The following is an 18,562-nucleotide window of genomic DNA, read 5'->3' as shown; positions in this document are numbered from 1 at the left end:
CTGCGTCTTGCGGATGGGATTAGTTATTTAATCTCCCTGAGTCTCAGCTTCCTGCTCTGCAATTAAGAAACAATAGTATGGAACTTCAGCCTTGACGTTGGTAGAAAAATGTCCCAGTGTTGGAGTGTGTTGGCTCATTCCTGTAGCTTTCAGTCAAGTCCTGAAAGAATGGGACAAAGTTTGGTCCAAGATGGCTCTTATAAGAGGAAACAGGATATAACTTTGATACGAAAGGTCCTTTCTGTTTGCAAAACCAGGGGCGGCCAGATTGGCTGACCAAGGACATCACTTCACTGCCAAGGACAGGAGTGCCTGCCAGTCTTCTCTGGCTGGATAGAGTGTGCTCAGGACTGGGTGTTCTGGGTGGTTATATTTGATTTTATCCAAAAAGGACTCAGCTGCGGTTAACTTATTTTTTTTCTACCACTGTTGAAATATTTAGATGCTGGAAATATTTAAATTGTTCGTTGCTGGACTCTGAGAAATTATACGTGGACCTGCTTGGAAGAAGAGACAGTCCCCAGGAGATGCCGGGCTTGGAGCTAGACGGAGTAATGGGGTGAGACTTCTGGTTGCCTCTCCCATAAAGCCCCTTAGCCCATGCTAAAAGCTGCTACCATCGTCATCATTATTATTAATGCCACTGTTTCTTCTCCCTCTGCAGTAACACAGACGCCCCCATTAATCTCAGTTCCATCTGGGTTTGCTTAACCCTGTGGGCCTGAGCTTCCATGGAAGCATGACTATGCTGACAGCTGAGATTTTAAAAAGCTAGAGCAACTGGAAATCAGCAAACTTTCAGCCAACAGGCTGCTGGGAGGATCTCAGTCAGTAGGGATAAATTAGTTATAATGCAGATATCGATGAACACAGGCAATTCTAATGAAGCTAGAGTGGAAACATAGGGGATTCAGAAAGGCAGATCAATAAGCAAGAAAACCCACTGGAAAAGACTACCTTATAATGATTGGACTTCCAGTCTTTGGTCTCTTTCCCATCCTCCCAAGGGGGGCAGTACTGTAGTCCTCTCCTTTAACTGCCTCCATCTGGGCTCCCCTCTCTGGCTGCCTTCCGGGGTCTGCCCAGCCACCACGTTTAGAGCTTTCTCCCATTCTCATCCCTCACTTTTGCATGGGCCTGGCAATTTCTCATAGCTTTTAAAATCTGTTAATCAGTATACACTGCCAAGAGAAGTTGGTTTCAGACTTAACTAGCTGCTATGGTCTGAATGTTCATTTTCCCCTCAAATTTATAGGTTGAAATCCTAACCACCCCCAAAGGTGCTGGTATTAGGTATTTGAGAGGTGCTTCGGTCATGAGGGTGGAGCCCTCATGAATGGGACTAGTGCTCTTATAAAAGAGGCTCCAGGGGCTTCCCTGGTGGTGCAGTGGTTGAGAGTCCGCCTGCCGATGCAAGGGACTCGGGTTCGTGCCCCGGTCCGGGAAGATCCCACAAGCCACGGAGCGGCTGGGCCCGTGAGCCATGGCCGCTGAGCCTGCGCGTCCGGAGCCTGTGCTCCGCAACAGGAGAGGCCACAACAGTGAGAGGCCCGCGTACCGCAAAAACCCCCCAAAAAACCATATACATATGTTCCCATGTCACTCCCCTCTGGCGTCTCCCTCCCTCTTTTACTAGATTTTTATGTACTCCTTCCCAAGAAAGTCTACACATGTATACAGTTAATATATATCTCCTTTCATGTTATACCAAATGGTAGCAACCTGCAGACAGTTCTGCATCTTCCTTTTTTCACTTAATGATACATCTTGCAAATTACTCCACATCAGTGTAGATTTGCCTCGTTCTTTCTAAACCCTGCAGAGTATTTCATTTTATTCATGCCCAGTGATTTAAGTTTATTGGTGGGCCTGTAGATTGTTTTTAATCTTTTATGAATACAAACAACACACAATGAACATCCTTGTACACATTTGGGATGGGAAAAATATGGCAGCGTGTCTGCCAGCTGTCTTTTGAGAAGTAGAGTTGCTTGGTCCAAGGATACAAGCAATAATGTGCTGGAGTCAGTTTATACAGGCCCATGAGGACCAGGTCAAACGCATCTCTTCCTCGCTCCATGGTCAGTGACATCACACCGGTAACTTGAATTGGCCATAGTGAGAGTATTTACATCATGGGAACCTGCAATCGTTACACATGAGGGCTTCCCTTGTCCCTGGAGAGATGGTTGTTAAACACTGTGGTACCTCAGTTCAATTCTGCCACTACCTGGAGTTAGTGCACACTCCATGGGTTAAGGGCACAGCCCCCAACAAGGCTGGCCTCACTTCAGATACCAGCTGCAAGTCTGGAGGTCCCCAGGCCACCAACACTTCTTAGCTAACTAGTTACAAATGTGGGGGCTCCCATGACCCCTTCTGGTTTGATAATTTACTAGAATGACCCATGGAACTCAGGAGACCACTTCACTTATTACAGTTATACTATGTAGGATGCAAATCAGGGCCAGCCAAATGAGGAAACCTATTGGTGAAGGCTGGCAGGTTCCCAAATGGAGTTTTTGTGGCTGCAGGGACACATCATCCTTCTGACATATCAATGTGTTCATCAACCAGGAAGCTCCTGGAGCTTCAAGTGTTCAGAGTTTTTATTGGTGTTTCAATATGGCAGCATGATTGATTAAATTATTGACCATGTGATTGAACTCAGTTTCCAGCCGTGTCCTCTCCCAGGGGAGGGAGGTTGGGCTAGCAGCAGGTGGCCTAAAGCCCCAACCCTCTAACTACAGGATCAAACTCCCTGACACGGCCAGCCCTCATCCTGAAACTTCCTAGGAGCCCATCACAGTCACCTCATTAACATAAACCCAGGTGCAACCCCAGGAGCCAACCATAAATAACAAAAGCACTCCTAACGTTCAGGAAATTCCAAGGGTTTAGAGGTTCCATCCCAGGAACCTGAGACAAAGACTATTCAAATTCTTTATTATACAACAAACACTTAGCATATGACTGGGTATAAGCATTTAAAGTGTTGACAGACATCTCCAAATTGTCCTCCAAGGAGGCTGGACAAAATATTCAGTCCCACACGCATGTATGAGTTTTTGGAGGGAAAATTCTGACCACAGTGACTCATCATAATGGACCACTAGACTATACCAGTTATTTCTTAGAGACCAAACATGAGGAACTCAAAGTTACTTCTCCGGGAGAATACATTCCTATTCTCGCTGAAACTTCAGTGAAACCCAACACTTGCAAACCTTTCTTATGGCTTTATGCTCCTGCTACTTAGGCAAATAGTTACTGGTGAAAGTTGCCAGCTACTGACGGAAATAAGATGACTTCAAATGCCTCATACTTGGTCTTTAACCTTTTTATAATCACTACTCTATTAGAAAATTTCCCTAAAGATTATCTTTTAAGAGTAAATTCCATGTATGATAAAAACCTTACAAATCTGGGGAAAGGTCATTCTGACATAGTGACAAGTAGGAATAAGAAAGTTTTGAAAATGTCATCGTGTACTTCTGTTTTCTTACACATGACAATGCTAAGTTGTTTCAAAGTATTGTCAGATCCTATTGGGTAATGCTTTAGTAGAATATAAAGAAAATAAAAAATACATAATCACTAAATAAAGTGACTTAGTCATTGAAATTTAATGAATGTTATTCATATAAATTCTAAGTGATTGACACATTAACTCCTCTCATCCTCTCAACAACCATATGAGATAGGTAGTAACGCTATTCCTATTTGACAAATGAGGAAACTGAGGCATAGAGATTGAGTCATTTGGTCAAGGTTGCACAGGTGGGAAGTGGTAGACCTAGTACTTGAACTCAGAAATCTGGCTTCTGAGACCATGCTCTTTGCTGCAACACCACACTGCCTTTACATTTATATGCAAAGAGGATCAAAGTCATCAGTGAGCAGTATCTCTGATTCCCCAAATGAGCACTGAGAATTGACATGAGTCTCAAGGAAGCTGGGGATAGGGGTGCTAGGGTGGGAGGGCCAGAACTTGGGTAAAGTAGAGAGGTGAGGACTTGGCCTAGAACCTTCCAGGACCAGGCTGCTGCCTGGAACTTTCCATTTGATGGAGCTCACCATGGGGGCCACATAGGGTGCTGTATCAACAGTTCTTCCTGGTATGGCTGGGAGAATATCCACCGACAGTTTCCTGTGGCTATTCTAGCGACAGAAGGCCCACCCATAACCTGAGTTTGGTGATACTTTATTAAAACAGCTAGGCTAGCTGTCTGGATTGTTCTGTCATTAACACAGTTCAGCTGGGACTACATTTCCTAGAATCCCTTTCCCCCTACAACTCTGGGTTAGAGTTGGCCAAAGAGGAACTTGCATAAAATTCGAGAGGCAGAAGTGAAGGGCTGGCCATCCCTTTCTGAAGGTCTTTTCACAGTCAGGTACAGTACAAGTCATAATCAGAGGGGCCCTGTCAGTTCTCTGGCTGGATTCCCCAGGTCCCATACCTCTTCTCTGTGTATTTTTGTTCCAAAGGCTCACACCTGCAACTCTTCTTCAGAGGCCTGTTATCAGGCTACTAGAGATAGTCAAAATCACCTGGGAGTTTACGGCCCCTGAGGGTGACCCTTGGAAATGACCTATGACTGCAATCATCACGAAAGCTCTGAGGCCACTCACACGCCAGAGCTCCCCTGGAGGCCAGGCTGGAGTGACCCTGGGAGGCCTGGTTGCATCCTGCCTACACCACCCACAATAAGTCACTCACACAGGACCCTCACCTTGGAGAATTTTTCTGGATAAACTAACCTAAGACCAAGAGTATCTAAGAAAAAACACTGGCTTCCAACCTGGTTTGTTCGACGTGCATCAGCCAGCTCTAACTACCTCTTCTTTCTGGGCAGGTCTGTACTTTGAGTCTTTTGATGGAAAGACTCAAATGGAATTCAAAAACCCACGATACTGAGGGTAGATAAAGGGTTTCACGGACTCTGGCCCTTGTCAATGAAAGTGAAAGATGCAGGTTTTCCTCATCTAATCAGGAAAACAGATGATCTAGATGTTGAACTAGAAGGTTGGTCGTGAGGTGTTAGAAGAGCTGGAGGACGGGTGGGAGGGTACGACTTCCCAAAGATCAGTCACTGCAGCAAGTGTCTGCCACCTCCAGTTCAGAAAGAGCAAGAAGAAATAAGAAAAATTGCTGCTCGTTGCGCTTAGCCTGCTGTTGTCAGGGCCTAGTTGGCAGAAAACCAGGAGCCTGACCCTGCCCTCAGCCACTGCCGCCTCCCCTTCCATGGCTGCCCCGACTCTGCAGAAGCGCAACCAAGTCTACAGAAAAAAAGCTTCTTCCGAACTCCTGCCAGGGTCTCCCCTTGGCGGCATCTGACAAGGAGCCAGGTGGAAAGCCAGGCTGGAAAATATAGTTTGCAGGCTCTGTACCCGGCAGTGGAGAAGCAGCTGGAATAGGGGATTGTAGGGCTGAGACAGGAGACACCATCCACTCTCACCTCAAAGTCCCCATCCTCTTCCTGGTTGGGAAAGTCATCCCAAGATGCCCAAAGCTTCAGAATTGGTGTCGGATGACCTTGTTGGGATGGAGGAGCTGGGGAGAGGGGAAGAGGGCCAGGGATAGGACACTGAATGGATGGCAAAAGGCAGCACCTGCTGTCTAGAAAGCATCTTTCAAGAACCCTGGGAGACTTCCAGGTGTGGGACGGTTTAGTCCCTTTCACTCCTGTAGGACACAGATTACGGGACACACTTTCTTTTATCTTCTTTGGGACACTGGCGGATAACCTGTCATCTAAACTCTAACAGAAACTTCAACCTTTCCCAGGCACAAGCAAGCAAGCATGCTTTCAGACACAAATGAGCTTGAAGAGGAGAACTGCAGACCCGTGGGTGCTTCTGTTTGGTTGCCAAATATAGTTGATCTCCTAGATCAGGCCCGGAGACCTTGGCATTTGTTATTCAAGAATCAAAGTCACAGTCTATTAATCCCATCTGCTTTTGAGAAACAGGAACAGTCTGTGTCCTGGTTCTCAGGCTCCACCCAAAGCCTGCTCCCTTGGGCCTCCTGTAGGTCTCTCTTTGTTCAGAGAATTTTCAGCTCTAGAGTGAGAAGAATAATTTAAAACCCCTGTATTAACTTTCTATCGCTGCTATAACAAATTTTCACAACTGTAGAGGCTTAAACAACACAAATGTATTACCTTATAGTCTTGGATGGTACCGCTGGTCTAAAATCAAGGTGTCAGCACACTTGTTCCTTCTAGAGGCTGTAGGGGAGAATCCACTTCCTTGTCTCCACCTTCAAAGCCAGGGGCCCAACGCTTCTCTCGACCTCTGACCTCTGCTTCCATCCCTTCCCTCTGACTCTGAACTGCCCATATCCCTCTTATAAGGCCTGTCAGATTACACTGGGTCCACCTGGGTAACCTAGGCTACTTTCCCCCTAACTTAATCACACCTGCAAAGTCCTTTTTATCTTGTGAGGTAACATATTCATAGGTTCCAGGGATTAGGACGTGGGCACCTTTGGGGGCCATTGCTTAGTCCACCATGCCCACTGTCTGGAACGTATATTAAATGGACAGGAGGTGGAGGCCCAGCAATGAGTGTTGAACTGGGCTAGAATCCCCCGCGTATTGGAAAAGGCAGCTTCCACGTGGCCTTTAAAATGAAAATTAGTCGGCAAATAAATCAATGTTAATGAACCCAAATTTCCTTGCCTCTTCACTAGTTGAAGTAAACCAGTTTAGGCCTCAGTTCCTTTTGACTGAAGAAGCATTTTTTAGAACAGTTGCCACACTAATAAGAATCTACTGTACAGCACAAGGAACTCTACTTAATACTCTGTAATGACCTATATGGGAAAAGAATCTTAAAAAAAGTGGATATATGTATATGTATAACTGAATAACTTTGCTGTACAGCAGAAACTAACACAACATTGTAAAGCAACTATATTCCAATAAAAATTAAAAAAAAAAAAAAGGGCTTCCCTGGTGGCGCAGTGGTTGAGAGTCCACCTGCCGATGCAGGGGACACGGGTTCGTGCCCCGGTCCGGGAAGATCCCACATGCCGCGGAGCGGCTGGGCCCGTGAGCCATGGCCGCTGAGCCTGCGCGTCCGGAGCCTGTGCTCCGCAACGGGAGAGGCCACAACAGTGAGAGGCCCGCGTACAGCAAAAAAAAAAGAACAGTTGGCACATATGCCCTGGGTCTGGGTGGTCACATGGAGGGCAGACAACAGGTCATCGGGGAAACAGAGCTGGTGTGAAGAGATATGGGCTCGAGATTTGCCCAGGAATCAGTGTGAGCATCCAACCAGGTGACTCCAGGCAGATGCTGGACTCGGGAAATCTCACCCTTAATGTACCAGCGTGCATGCGTGGGGCACTGGCGTTCTCACACCACAGGGCAGTGGTCAACCATGGTGTGCATCCAAACCACCGACAGAGCTAGTCAACCACACAGCTGGCCTCCCCGCCCTGTCCTGTTCAGAGTTCCTGAATCACAAGGTCTGGGGTGAGGCCCTGGGATGAATATGTTTAACCAATGCTGAAGATTATTCTCATTAAAGTTTGAGAATTATTGCACTTGTGTCTTGGAGCCCTTATTAGCATCAAAACCCCAAGGGCAGTTTTTGTGAAACAGAAAAGTGTGTCATAGAAACCCAACCCAATGCCAGCTGGGTAATTGCAAGATTTATTTCCATAAAGCTACACATTCATGTTTAGAATGAATCTCTTCTAGGGCTCATTCTAAATATGGTCAATATGCTCAAAATTGCAACAGGCAAGAGGTAGTATATACAGATAATGAGCTGCAAAAAGCACTCCAAGTTTTGGGTATAGCTGTTTGCTTCTGGAAGTGTCCAAAAGGGGCTACATCAGAGAGGAAATTCAGTTTTTCCTCTTTGCTTTCACACACCTGCATTTAATATTGAAGTCTAGTCAATTCTCTCTGGCTGAGTTGACGTGGATTGCCACATTTCATCTAAACTCAGACATTACCAGTTTTAAGGCACACCATTATTTTATGTACCACTATGAAAGAAAAAAGCCAATTAAACGATGATAATTACTAGACATGCCTTCATTTCATATATGTTAAATTCATAAGGGGAGGGGGAAGTACGTTGTTAAAATTCGGTATTTCAAGATTGCCGCTCCCCATGAAACAGGAAGCTATTATTTCTGGGATGAGATCAAGTTTCCCTTGAACTTGGAGCAGGTTATTTTCTCCACACTTGGCATCTATGCACAGGAGAGCAAAATCTAGTTCTGTGTTAGCACGTATTTTGTATGACATTGATCTCTATCTTGCTAATTAAAGAACAACATTTTAGAGACTAAAAACCAGTGATTATGGAACTAAATTGAGAATTAGGATTAAAGTTTAACAAGAAAATACAATAACATCAAGTTGTAACAGTGTCTCTGCTGTATCATTTAAAGAAGAACAAGCTCAGAAAAAAGAAAAAGAGAAAATACTGTTCTACTTATTGTGGAATTAGCCAGGAAAAGTGTCTGATCTGAAATATCCTTCTAGACTATGTAACTTTAATAGGCAGATTTCACCCTTGAAGCTTACTAAATGGCATTGGAACACGTGTTTTTTTCCATCTCAGGCACTGATATAACCAAGATTGGTTTTTGTCGCTCACAAAGAGAAAGCTAGGTAGGAAAGCTAGCTATAAAACCCTAGTGGGATTTAGGAATCACATTCCATATGCTATATGCCGTAAGGCAAGTGGTACATGGTAACTGGAATTTGCTTTTCTAAACTACGAGAGTATATATTTGTGACTCTTATTCAGCCAAGACGAGAAGCCGCTCCACTCCTATATTTGAAAATAGAGCAACCAGGTTTGGAAACCAGATCTGCAACCCATGTTATCTGATGGCAACGATAAGATTTTGTCCCCAGGGCAAGAGGTGATTTGGTTAAGGTTTTTTTTTTTTTTTTCCACAGGACACCTGCCTTTCAGATAGTTTGTTGTGCAGCCATAGATGAAGTTTGGGGTAGTTTTTGACACAACAATAGATACCTGAATTTGGGGTAGTTTGTGATGTAGCAACAGATGATGGAAACAGGAAGAAACCCAGTAAGGGTAAGCTTTCAAGCCAAATCCTTTAGAGGGTATCTCCAGCTTGATCCTGTTGAAGGAATCTGAATTATGTGTCAGAGTTATCTTAACCTTAGGTTTTCATGTTCCTGGTTATTGGATAAGGACCACCTGTGGGGGAGAGCTGGTGGCATAAACTCTCCGGCTCTTCTGTCTTTCTTCAGAGTGTAGACAGTGTCAGTCACTCCTCAGAGTGTACCTGGCCTGTAGCTGGCACTGCACCATCAGATCAGAGCAGGTAGTAGTAACTCATCTGTTATTATTTCTCAATATTTAACAGACTACACAACACAAGCAAGAAAGCCATGCAACAATCCAAGGCTGTAGCTTGTTTGATTAAGGACTTTATTTAATAGTGACACATTGTGGGAGGAATCTTTGTAGGTAGAGGAACAGTTAGGTGCACTTTCTTTTTTGCAACATAGGAAAAATAAGCCCTGAAAAATGACGCAGGTGAAAGATGCTTGCGTAGCAAAGCACAGGAAAACAGCTTTGTGACAGCACCAAACATTTTCTGCTGTTCAGAGAAGCGTGAAGTGGGAGATGCTAAGTCGTTGACTGGTGTGTTAGACAGTAGTGTTAGCACAACTAACTTCCTAATTCCTGACCCTATTGAAGAAATGCCTGTAGTCTTTCTTGTTGGGTTTAATTAGAGCATAAATATGATTTTTAGAAAGTGGAAATTGGTTAGAATTCGAGAACTAATTTTCAACAAAGTGTCTTAGAAAACCTGTGCTGGCAGTTTGGGGAGGAAGGTCTCATTTTCTAAAGGCAAATTTTGGCTACCTCTGTCCTCTCCCTTCTACCTCAACACTTAAAAAAAGAGAAATAGGTTTCTTCAAATCCACAATATAAAGCAGTATGTTTTGTGATATTCTTTCCTAGATTTATCTTACAACAGAAAACAAGTTTTTACTTGGTCTAGGGTTTTTAACATACAGATGTTCAGAATGAATGAAAGAATTTTACACACCACAGTTGAGAGCTGATCTATTCCACTTGCTGTAATACACAACCTGGACCTCTTCTGGGCACCCAAAGCTCTGCCGCTGGGGTTTTTGCTGGGTGGGACAGCAGCTTTTGGCAGTGCCATAAAAGCTTAAGTGCTGAGGTTAAACTAAGAGTTCTGGGTAAATGCTGCCTCAAAACAGCTGCTGGCACCAAAGCCAAATAAGCCAAGGAATCAATTACCCTCAGATGCTGGCACGTCAGATGGCTAGAACCATCATCACTGGAGCTGCTGGGAGAGAAATCTCTGGTTAAGTCGGGTATCTGATGAAGCTAAGAACAGAATACACACCCATTTCCTGGGCAATTATTTCGTTTCCGTAACCTCCCGCCGAGGGACACAGACGGCATCATTTGGCCCCAAGTGGCAGCCCTTCCAATACCTGGGCACCGTTTCCTCCTTCATTCAGATATCTTATCGGGCAACGAAGTTTTTTTTTTTTTGGTTTGTTTTTTGTTTTACATCTTTATTGGAGTATAATTGCTTTACAGTGGTGTGTTAGTTTCTGCTTTATAACAAAGTGAATCAGTTATACATATACATATGTTCCCATATCTCTTCCCTCTTGCGACTCCCTCCCTCCCACCCTCCCTATCCCACCCCTTCAGGCGGTCAAAAACCACCGAGCTGATCTCCCTGTGCTATGCAGCTGCTTCCCACTAGCTATCTACCTTACGGTTTGGTAGTGTAGTCCATGCCTCTCTCTCGCTTTGTCACAGCTTACCCTTCCCCCTCCCCATATCCTCAAGTCCATTCTCTACTAGGTCTGTGTCTTTATTCCTGTCTTACCCCTAGGTGTCTCATGACATTTTTTTTTCTTAAATTCCATATATATGTGTTAGCATACGGTATTTGTCTTTCTCTTTCTGACTTACTTCACTCTGTATGACAGACTCTAGGTCTATCCACCTCATTACAAATAGCTCAATTTCGTTTCTTTTTATGGCTGAGTAATATTCCATTGTATATATGTGCCGCATCTTCTTTATCCATTCATCCGATGATGGACACTTAGGTTGTTTCCATCTCTGGGCTATTGTAAATAGACCTGCAGTGAACATTTTGGTACATGACTCTTTTTGAATTATGGTTTTCTCAGGGTATATGCCCAGTAGTGGGATTGCTGGGTCATATGGTAGTTCTATTTGTAGGTTTTTAAGGAACCTCCATACTGTTCTCCACAGTGGTGGTATCAATTTACATTCCCACCAACAGTGCCAGAGGGTTCCCTTTTCTCCACACCCTCTCCAGAATTTATCGTTTCTAGATTTTTTGATGTTGGCCATTCTGACTGGCGTGAGATGATATCTCATTGTAGTTTTGATTTGCATTTCTCTAATGATTAATGATGTTGAGCATTCTTTCATGTGTTTGTTGGCAGTCTGTATATCTTCTTTGGAGAAATGTCTGTTTAGGTCTTCTGCCCATTTTTGGATTCGGTTGTTTGTTTTTTTGTTATTGAGCTGCATGAGCTGCTTATAAATTTTGGAGATTAATCCTTTGTCAGTTGTTTCATTTGCAAGTATTTTCTCCCATTCTGTGGGTTGTCTTTTGGTCTTGTTTCTGGTTTCCTTTGCTGTGCAGAAGCTTTGAAGTTTCATTAGGTCCCATTTGCTTATTTTTGTTTTTAATTTCCATTTCTCTAGGAGGTGGGTCAAAAAGGATCTTGCTGTGATTTATAACATAGAGTGTTCTGCCTATGTTTTCCTCTAAGAGTTTGATAGTTTCTGGCCTTACATTTAGGTCTTTAATCCATTTTGAGCTTATTTTTGTGTATGGTGTTAGGGAGTGATCTAGTCTCATACTTTTACATGTACCTGTCCAGTTTTCCCAGCACCACTTTTTGAAGAGGCTGTCCTTTCTCCACTGTACATTCCTGCCTCCTTTATCAAAGATAAGGTGACCATATGTGCGTGGGTTTATCTCTGGGCTTTCTATCCTGTTACATTGATCTATGTTTCTGTTTTTGTGCCAGTACCATACTGTCTTGATTACTGTAGCTTTGTAGTATAGTCTGAAGTCAGGGAGCCTGATTCCTCCGGCTACATTTTTCGCTCTCAAGATTGCTTTGGCTATTCGGGGTCTTTTGTGTTTCCATACAAACTGTGAAAAATTTTTTTCTAGTTCTGTGAAAAATGCCAGTGGTAGTTTGATAGAGATTGCATTGAATCTGTAGATTGCTTTGGGTAGTAGAGTCATTATCACAATGTTGATTCTTCCAATCCAAGAACATGGTATATCTCTCCATCTATTTGTATCATCTTTAATTTCTTTCATCAGTGTCTTATAATTTTCTGCATACAGGTCTTTTGTCTCCTTAGGTAGGTTTATTCCTAAATATTTTATTCTTTTTGTTGCAATGGTAAATGGGAGTGTTTTCTTGATTTCACTTTCAGACTTTTCATCATTAGTGTATAGGAATGCCAGAGATTTCTGTGCATTAATTTTGTATCCTGCTACTTTACCAAATTCATTGATTAGCTCTAGTAGTTTTCTGGTAGCATCTTTAGGTTTCTCTATGTAGAATATCATGTCATCTGCAAACAGTGACAGCTTTACTTCTTTTCTGATTTGGATTCCTTTTATTTCCTTTTCTCTTCTGATTGCTGTGGCTAAAACTTCCAAAACTATGTTGAATAAGAGTGGTGAGAGTGGGCAACCTTGTCTTGTTCCTGATCTTAGTGGAAATGCTTTCAGTTTTTCACCATTGAGGATGATGTTGGCTGTGGGTTTGTCATATATGGCCTTTATTATGTTGAGGAAAGTTCCCTCTATGCCTACTTTCTGCAGGGTTTTTATCATAAATGGGTGTTGAATTTTGTCAAAAGCTTTCTCTGCATCTATTGAGATGATCATATGGTTTTTCTCCATCAATTTGTTAATATGGTGTATCACGTTGATTGGTTTGCGTATATTGAAGAATCCTTGCATTCCTGGAATAAACCCCACTTGGTCATGGTGTATGATCTGTTTAATGTGCTGCTGGATTCTGTTTGCTAGTATTTTTTGAGGATTTTTGCATCTATGTTCATCAGTGATATTGGCCTGTAGTTTTCTTTCTTTGTGACATCCATGACTGGTTTTGGTATCAGGGTGATGGTGGCCTTGTAGAATGAGTTTGGGAGTGTTCCTCCCTCTGCTGTATTTTGGAAAAATTTGAGAAGGTTAGGTGTTAGCTCTTCTCTAAATGTTTGATAGAATTTGCCTGTGAAGCCATCTGGTCCTGGGCTTTTGTTTGTTGGAAGATACTTAATTACAGTTTCAATTTCAGTGCTTGTGATTGGTTTGTTCATATATTCTATTTCTTCCTGATTCAGTCTTGGCAGGTTGTGCATTTCTAAGAATTTGTCCATTTCTTCCAGGTTGTCCATTTTATTGGCATATAGTTGCTTGTAGTAATCTCTCATGATCCTTTGTATTTCTGCAGTGTCAGCTCTTACTTCTCCTTTTTCATTTCTAATTCTATTGATTTGAGTCTTCTCCCTTTTTTTCTTGATGAGTCTGGTTAATGGTTTATCAATTTTGTTTATCTTCTCAAAGAAGCAGCTTTTAGTTTTATTGATCTTTGCTATCGTTTCCTTCATTTCTTTTTCATTTATTTCTGATCTGATTTTTATGACTTCTTTCCTTCTGCTAACTTTGGGGTTTTTTTGTTCTTCTTTCTCTAATTGCTTTTGGTGCAAGGTTAGGTTGTTTATTCGAGATGTTTCCTGTTTCTTAAGGTGGGCTTGTATTGCTATAAACTTCCCTCTTAGAACTGCTATTGCTGCATCCCATAGATTTTGGGTCGTCGTGTCTCCATTGTCATTTGTTTCTAGGTATTTTTTAATTTCCTCTTTCATTTTTCAGTGACCACTTCGTTATTAAGTTGTGTATTGTTTAGCCTCCATGTGTTTGTATTTTTTACAAATCTTTTCCTGTAATTGATATCTAGTGTCATAGCGTTGTGGTTGGAAAAGATACTTGATACGATTTCAATTTTCATAAATTTACCAAGGCTTGATTTGTGACCCAAGATATGATCTATCCTGGAGAACGTTCCATGAGCACTTGAGAAAAAAGTGTATTCTGTTGTTTTTGGATGGAATGTCCTATAAATATCAATTAAGTCCATGTTTTTTAATGTATCATTTAAAGCTTGTGTTTCCTTATTTATTTTCATTTTGGATGATCTGTCCATTAGTGAAAGTGGGGTGTTAAAGTCCCCTACTATGAATGTGTTACTGTCGATTTCCCCTTTTATGGCTGTTAGTATTTGTCTTATGTACTGAGGTGCTCCTATGTTGGGTGCATAAATATTTACAATTGTTATATCTTCTTCTTGGATCGATCCCTTGATCATTACGTAGTGTCCTTCTTTGTCTCTTCTAATAGTCTTTATTTTAAAGTCTATTTTGTCTGATATGAGAATTGCTACTCCAGCTTTCTTTTGGTTTCCATTTGCATGAAATATCTTTTTCCATCCCTTTACTTTCAGTCTGTATGTGTCTCTAGGTTTGAAGTGGGTCTCTTGTAGACAGCAAATATATGGGTCTTGTTTTTGTATCCATTCAGCCAATCTGTGTCTTTTGGTGAGAGCATTTAGTCCATTTACATTTAAAGTAATTATTGATATGTATGTTCCTATTTCCATATTCTAAATTGTTTTGGTTTCATTATTGTAGGTGTTTTCCTTCTCTTTTGTTTCTTGCCTAGAGAAGTTCCTTTAGCAGTTGTTGTAGAGCTGGTTTGGTGGTGCTGAACTCTCTCAGCTTTTGCTTGTCTGTAAAGGTTTTAATTTCTCCATCAAATCTGAATGAGATCCTTGCTGGGTAGATTAATCTTGGTAGCAGGTTTTTCTCCTTTATCACTTTAAATATTTCCTGCCAGTCCCTTCTGGCTTGCAGAGTTTCTGCTGAAAGATCAGCTGTTAACCTTATGGGGATTCCCTTGTGTGTTATTTGTTGTTTTTCCCTTGTGGCTTTTAATATGTTTTCTTTGTATTTAATTTTTGACAGTTTGATTAATATGTGTCTTGGCGTATTTCTCCTTGGATTTATCCTGTATGGGACTCTCTGTGCTTCCTGGACTTGACTAACTATTGCCTTTCCCATATTAGGGAAGTTTTCAACTATAATCTCTTCAACTATTTTCTCAATCCCTTTCTTTTTCTCTTCTTCTTCTGGAACCCCTATAATTCAAATGTTGGTGCATTTAATGTTGTCCCCGAGGTCTCTGAGACTGTCCTCAGTTCTTTTCATTCTATTTTCTTTATTCTCCTCTGCAGTAGTTATTTCCACTATTTTATCTTCCAGGTCACTTATCCGTTCTTCTGCCTCAGTTATTCTGCTATTGATCCCATCTAGAGTATTTTTAATTTCATTTATTGTGTTGTTCATCATTGTTTGTTTACTCTTTAGTTCTTCTAGGTCCTTGTTAAATGTTTCTTGCACTTTGTCTATTCTATTTCCAAGGTTTCGGATCATCTTTACTATCATTCTTCTGAATTCTTTCTCAGGTAGACTGCCTATTTCCTCTTCATTTGTTAGGTCTGATGGGTTTTTATCTTGCTCCTTCATCTGCTGTGTGTTTTTCTGTCTTCTCATTTTGCTTACCTTACTGTGTTTGGGGTCTCCTTTTTTGCAGGCTGAAGGTTCGTAGTTCCTGTTGTTTTTTGTGTCTGTCCCCAGTGGCTAAGGTTGGTTCAGTGGGTTGTATAGGCTTCCTGGTGGAGGGGACTAGTGCCTGTGCTCTGGCGGATGAGGCTGGATCTTGTCTTTCTGGTGGGCAGGTCCACGTCTGGTGGTGTGTTTTGGGGTGTGTGTGGACTTATTATGATTTTAGGCAGCCTCTCTGCTAATGGGTGGGGTTGTGTTCCTGTTTTGCTAGTTGTTTGGCATAGGGTGTCCAGCACTGTAGCTTGCTGGTCGTTGAGTGAAGCTGGGTGCTGGTGTTGAGATGGAGATCTCTGGGAGATTTTCACCGTTTGATATTATGTGGAGCTGGGAGGTCTCTTGTGGACCAGTGTCCTGAAGTTGGGTCTCCCACCTCAGAGGCACAGCACTGACTCCTGGCTGCAGCACCAAGAGCCTTTCATCCACACGGCTCAGAATAAAAGGGAGAAAAAGTAGAAAGAAAGAATTAGTAGAAGTAGAAAGAAAGAAAGAAAGGAAGGAGGGAGGGAGGGAAAGAGGGAGGGAGGAAAGGAGGAAGGAAGGACGGAAGGAAGGAAAAAAGAAAGCAAGAAGATAAAGTAAAATATAATAAAGTAAGATAAAATATAATAAAGTTATTAAGATAAAAAAATAATTATTAAAAAAATAAAAGAAAAAATTAAAAAAAACAACCCCCCCCCCCCAGAAAACGGACGGATAGAACCCTAGGACAAATGATGGAAGCAAAGCTATACAGACAAAATCTCACATAGAAGCATACACATACACACTCACAAAAAGAGGAAAAGGGGAAAAAAATCATAAATCTTGCTCTGAAAGGCCACCTCCTCAATTTGGGATGATTCGTTGTCTATTCAGGTATTCCACAGATGCAGGGTACATCAAGTTGATTGTGGAGCTTTAATCCGCAGCTTCTGAGGCTGCTGGGAGAGATTTCCCTTTCTCTTCTCTGTTCTCATAGCTCCCAGGGGCTCAGCTTTAGATTTGGCTCCGCCTCTGTGTGTAGGTCGCTGGCGGGCGTCTGTTCTTTGCTCAGACATGACGGGGTTAAAGGAGCAGCTGATTCGGGGGCTCTGGCTCACTCAGGCCGGGAGGAGGGAGGGGCACGTAGTGCGGGGCGGCCTGCGGCGGCAGGGGCCGGCGTGACGTTGCACCAGCCTGAGGCTCTTCCGTTCTCCTGGAGGAGTTGACCCTGGATCACGGGAGTCTGGCAGTGGCAGGCTGCACAGGCTCCCCGGAAGGGCGGTTTGGATAGTGACCTGTGGTCGCACACAGGCTTCTTGGTGGCGGCAGCAGCAGCCTTAGCGTCTCATGCCCGTCTCTGTGGTCCGCGCTTTTAGCCGCGGCTCGCGCCCGTCTCTGGAGCTCCGTTAAGCAGCGCTCTTAATCCCCTCTCCTCGCGCACCAGGAAACAAAGAGGGAAGAAAATGTCTCTTGCCTCTTCGGCAGCTCCAGACTTTTCTCCGGACTCCCTCCCGGCTAGCCGTGGCGCACTAACCCCCTGCAGGCTGTGTTCACGCTGCTAACCCCAGTCCTCTCCCAGCGCTCCGACCGAAGCCCGAGCCTCCGCCGGGTGAGCAGAGAAGCCTTTCGCACTGGTGAGTGCCGGTCGGCCCTGTTCCTCTCTGCAGGAATCTCTCCGCTTTGTCCTCCGCACCCCTGTTGCTGTGCTCTCCTCCGCGGCCCCGAAGCTTTCCCCCTCTGCCACCCACAGTCTCCGCCCGCGAAGGGGCTTCCTAGTGTGTAGAAACCTTTCCTCCTTCACAGCTCCCTCCCACTGGTGCAGGTCCCATCCCTATTCTTTTGTCTCAGTTTATTCTTTTTTCTTTTGCCCTATCCAGGTACGTGGGGACTTTCTTGCCTTTTGGCAGGTCTGAGGTCGTCTGCCAGCGTTCAGTAGGTGTTCTGTAGGAGTTGTTCCATGTGTAGATGTATTTCTGGTGTATCTGTGGGGAGAAAGGTGACCTCCGCGTCTTACTCTTCCAGCATGTTCCTGGAAGCCGGGAAACGAAGTTTTAATTGGAGACAATGAGACCCCCCTGGGCTTCCAAGTGCCAGCTGGTGGGGAGAGGGCTTCTGGGGTCACAGACCCAATCACTGCTTACATTTGACTCCACTGATTGCTCACTGCTGGGGGTGATGGGGATATGCAAGTTGATTAAAACTGGAGATTTAGTTGCAGAAATAGAATTTCTCAGATAATTGCTGGAAATGGGCCAATTCCTTTGCTGGACTGAGTTCCATGTGGCAGATGATATGCTCTCTGACTGAAACCAGATCCACAAGAGACAAAAACGATTCTTAAAGACACACCGTCCAAACAGGTGCTTGGTCTTGTGATCAGCAGAGCAAGGGAGGACAGGATGGGATTCTCCTGTATTTCTATTTCTTTGCTTTAAGGTGTTCACCAAAGGAGTGTCAGAACCTATTCAGGTTTTTTAAATTGGTATTTGACACCACAGCCTTAAACTTATAAATGGACTTCTTGGGCTTGGGATGGTTTTCTTTAGAAAATGAAATCAACATGAAGATTGTTCTATTTCTCTCTAGAAACAATTTCAAAGGGCATCCTATTTCTTTCTTCACCTGAATCTTTTCTTTTGTAATTGCATAGTTTTCTGCTTGTAAATGTGTGTGTGTTTCATGATTTTTCCTGCACAAGACCATGTTTGACCCTCACAGTCGGTGTCATTAAAACAGTGTGAGCTTGTGAGTCCAAACCAAGACCCCGCACAGCTTTGTGCTGCACAGAGTTCAAAATGTTTTAAATGTTGTGCCTGAAAGACTTAAAAAATTATACCACCCAAGATTGGTG

This window comes from Grampus griseus (assembly GCF_964374135.1).
Source record: "Grampus griseus genome assembly, chromosome: 10".
NCBI lineage: Eukaryota > Metazoa > Chordata > Mammalia > Artiodactyla > Delphinidae > Grampus > Grampus griseus.
This window is presented reverse-complemented; position numbering follows the sequence as displayed.